Genomic DNA, 5,267 nt, shown 5'->3' with positions numbered 1-5,267 from the left:
ATATAGTCATCTTAATAACTAGTATTGTCACTGTTATTACCCTTAATAGATGTCGTCTTTTTTCATATTTAATTGTTCTTTACTTTATTAACCCATTTCTTACATTATTTTATATTGCTCAAACATTCAAACTTTATATTATTTTATGGATTTCGTATAATAGATTTATTGCTATTTGGTTTTTAAAAAAATTTCATAATGTACAAACAAACAAAGTATTACGTAATAGAATTTTATTAACAGTAATTTTATCAATTTTGATTCATATTAAAAATTTATTTAATGTTCAATTAATATGTTTAAAATCATCAATAGGAAAAAATAATAATACAGATAAATTGTGTAATGATGGCCAATGGATTCTTATTGATGATTTTCATCTAAATAGAGAAATGAGTATTTCAATGCAAGTGTGGTGGATAATACGAGGTTTAATAGTGCTGATAATTCCATTAATTTCAGTAATAATATTTAATACTGGTATTATTATAGGCTTAGTATATCATCGCCTTTATAATAACACAGCTACTATTACATCTCGTAATCAAACATATTCAAGTATTTATACAACTTTTTCTATATCAATTGCTTTTATTCTTTGTACTTTACCAGTCATTATTTATGTTTCATTTTTTTCTGAAAATATTATCAATTGTAAGGGTCCTTATTATGAAGAAGTATTTCGTTCCATTGTAAATCTTTTAATGATTGCAGAACACATTATTCATTTTATATTTTTCTCTTTTAGTAAAAGTTTTAGACTTGAAGTAAAAAATCTTATATTAAATTTAAAATTAAATTATAAATCTTCATCTTTTTTATCATCATCTTCACCATTTCCTTTATCTAAAAGTAAGTTAATTTACATGCAGCAAACTATTTTATAATACTATTTTATAATTTGTTATACTAAAAAAAATTACATGACAATGAGAGTATATATATAAGAAATTGTACTAACATCACTCAGTTTCTTACATATCATATTATTAGTGACATTAGAGAGACTGAAGGTATTTATTAGATTTAGAAATATACTAACAATCCTGGAAAAAATAGTATTTTTCACATACTGTGTTCATAAATTGTCTGTATATAATATGGGTATTAATATTAAAACTACCCATTTTACTGAAAAATTATAATTTAATATTTCATTTTCAGATAAATTTATGCTAAGTTATACTAAATAGAAATGTATATACTAAAATATAATACTGAAGAAAGAAAATTATGTGTGAAGAAAAATTTACTTTTAATTATGATTTGGAAAGACATAATGTAATTCATATAGGAGAGAAGAAACAATATCAGTGCACAGTGTAAAAAGAAGTATTTGCATGTTTTTTCACTGAAACATCATCATTTGAAACAAATACCAATGTTTGCTATGTAGAGCAAGATTTATTTCTAATAAAGACTTGAAAATAAATAATGTAATTCATACAGAAAAAAAACATATCAGTGTACAGTGTAAAAAAGAGTCATTTAAAATACCATAATGAAAAAGAAAAAAAGTATCCGTGTACAATTTGTGGAAAAGGATTTGTTTTTTTTATGAATTGAATAGACATATTTTAATTCATACAAAAAAAAACTATATAAATGTCAGAAATGTCAAGACAATGAAAAAAGACAAAAACAAGAACAACTCCAAGCACGACGTATTTGAGAACCTATTACATACATGGATCCTTTTATAAAATATAAGCACGAAGAATATGTATACTTGGTGAGTTTATTTTTTAAAAATGTTTTGGTAGCTGTGAATATTTAGTACAACATAAGAGACGTATAATATGTAGAAAGAAATAACATTATATTTTATTTCAGATAAATGTGTACACAGTGGAAGTTGTCTAAATCATAATATACAAGATGCTTACAGGAGTGTAGAATGTTTTAGTACCAAGGAAAACACATGTTAGAAATTATATATCAGTGCACACAGTGTAAAACAAGAAGAACTCTAAGCACGAAGAATATGTATACCCGGTGAGTTTATTTTTTAAAAATGTTTTAGTAGCCGTGAATGTTAAGAGACGTATAATATGTAGAAAGAAATAACTAACTTGTCTAAATAATGATTAAAGTGTCGATAAGATGCCTATAGGAGGAGTACAGCTATTTTTTATACGTAATATTATTAATTAAAATGTCCTCTGAAAAGTGGATATAGATACTACAATCGAATCCTTTGATAAGATAGATAACATTACTCTTTCTGATTTAATATCTTTTTACGATGTAGATATTGAAGAAATACAATTTGAAGAACTTCATATACATTATGCGGAAAGACATTTTTTGAAGAATATAGATTAATTTATATCCATGAATGTTTAGTGCAATCAGAAATATTAAATATGTGATTTTTGAGATTTATTTACTGTATAGTACTTTTAATTTATATTTTATATTTTATTTCAGATAAACGTGTATACTCAGTGGAAGTAGGTTGGAAATACATACTAGAACAACCTATACGAAAGAGAAACCTATATCAGTGTCAGAAATGTTAGAAATGTTTTAATGTTAAGGAATAAAATGTTTTAGTATTAAGAAATATTTAGTACAACATGAAAAGATACATACGAGAGAGAAACCATATCAATGTCAGACATGTCAGAAATGTTCAAAAATGTTTTATAGCCATGAATATCTATTACAACATAAAAAGGGATATAATATTATTAATAAGAAGTTTGATTGTAAATTATGCGGAAAGAAATTTAATACGAAATATAGGTTGAAATTACATACTAGAATTCATACGGGAGAGAAACCATATCAGTGTCAGAAATGTAATAAATGTTTTAGTGTCAAGAAATATTTAATACAACATGAAAAAATACATACTGGGGATAAACCATATCAGTGTCAGAAATGTCAGAAATGTTTTAGTATCAAGGAATATTTAGTACAACATGAAAAGATACATAATAAGAAGTTTACTTGTATATTATGCAAAAAGACATTTTTTACAAAATATAGGTTGAAAATACATACTAGAACTCATACGGAAGAGAAATCATATCAGTGTCAGAAATGTCAGAAATGTTTTGGTCGCCATGATTATTTAGTACAACATGAAAAGAGACATTATAATAAGAAGTTTGCTTGTACATTATGTGAAAAGACATTTTTTGAGAAACGTAGATTGAAAATACATATTAGAACTCATACGGGAGAGAAACCATATCAGTGTCAGAAATGTCAGAAATATTTTTATTGCCATGAATATTTATTACGACATAAAAAGAGACATGATATTATTAATAAGAAGTTTGCTTGTACATTATGCGAAAAGACATTTTTTGAGGAATATATATTGAAAATACATACTAGAATTCATATGGCAGAGAAACCATATCAGTGTCAGAAATGTCAGAAATGTTTTAGTGCCAAGGAATATTTAGTACGACATGAAAAGAGACATATTATTAATAAGAAATTTGCTTGTAAATTATGCGAAAAGACATTTTTTGAGGAATATAGATTGAAAATACATATTAGAACTCATACGGGAGAGAAACCATGTCAGTGTCAGAAATGTCTGAAATGTTTTACTCGTTTTGAAAATTTATTAAAACATGAAAATAAACATTTAGTTTGTACACGAAAGAAATTTTTTGAGAAAGTAAAATTACAAATTTCACAATCAAATGAAAAGACATAAATGTTAGAAATCATATAAGTAATTGAAGAGACATAATATAATTCATGATGTATAAAACAAGAACAACTCCAAGCACGACGTATTTAGTGAGAACCTATTACATACATGGATCCTTTTAAATCAAGGAGAATATGTATACTTGGTGAGTTTATTTTTTAAAAATGTTTTGGTAGCTGTGAATATTTAGTACAACATAAGAGACGTATAATATGTAGAAAGAAATAACTAACTTTTAAGAAATTTAACATTAATTTATATTTTATATTTTATTTCAGATAAATGTGTACACTCAGATCATAATATACGGAAGATGCCTACAGGATGAGTGTAGAATGTTTTAGTACCAAGGAAAATCACATGTTAGAAATTATATCAGTGCACACAGTGTAAAACAAGAAGAACTCTAAGCACGAAGAATATGTATACCCGGTGAGTTTATTTTTTAAAAATGTTTTGGTAGCCGTGAATATATGTTAAGAGACGTATAATATGTAGAAAGAAATAACTAACTTGTCTAAATAATAATGTACAGATACTAAGAGGATTAAAGTGTCGATAAGATGCCTATAGGAGGAGTACAGCTATTTTTTATACGTAATATTATTAATTAAATGGAAGAATTAGCGTATACATTTGATATAGATACTACAATCGAATCCTTTGATAAGATAGATAACATTACTCTTTCTGATTTAATATCTTTTTACGATGTAGATATTGAAGAAGCACAATTTGAAGAACTTCATGTGAAGAGACATAAGAAATTTGCTTGTACATTATGCGGAAAGACATTTCCTACAAAACAGAGGTTGGAAATACATACTAGAACAACTCATACGAAAGAGAAACCATATCAGTGTCAGAAATGTCAGAAATGTTTTAGTGCCAAGGAATATTTAGTAAAACATGAAAAGATACATACGGGAGAGAAACCATATCAGTGTCAGACATGTCAGAAATGTTTTAGTGTTAAGGAATATTTAGTACAACATGAAAAGAGACATCATAATAAGAAGTTTGCTTGTACAAAATGTAAAAAGACATTTTTTGAGAAACATAGATTGAAAATACATACTAGAATTCATACGGGAGAGAAACCATATCAGTGTCAGAAATGTCAGAAATGTTTTAGTGCCAAGGAATATTTAGTACAACATGAAAAGATACATACGGGAGAGAAACCATATCAATGTAAGACATGTCAGAAATGTTTTAGTGCTAAGGAATATTTATTACAACATAAAAAGAGACATAATATTATTAATAAGAAGTTTGCTTGTACATTATGCGAAAAGACATTTTTTGAGAAATATAAGTTGAAAATGCATACTAGAATTCATACGGGAGAGAAACCATATCAGTGTCAGAAATGTCAGAAATGTTTTAGTGTTAAGGAATATTTAGTGAAACATTTAAAGAGAAAAAATATTATTAATAAGAAGTTTGCTTGCATAATATGCGGAAAATTGTTTTTTGAGAAATGTGAGATGAAACTACATACTAGAATTCATACGAAAGAGAAACCATATCAGTGTCATAAATGTAATAAATGTTTTAGTATAAAGGAATATTTAGTACAACATAAGAA

Source organism: Cherax quadricarinatus, chromosome 91 (genome assembly GCF_038502225.1).
Source record: "Cherax quadricarinatus isolate ZL_2023a chromosome 91, ASM3850222v1, whole genome shotgun sequence".
NCBI classification, from domain to species: Eukaryota; Metazoa; Arthropoda; class Malacostraca; order Decapoda; family Parastacidae; genus Cherax; species Cherax quadricarinatus.
This window is presented reverse-complemented; position numbering follows the sequence as displayed.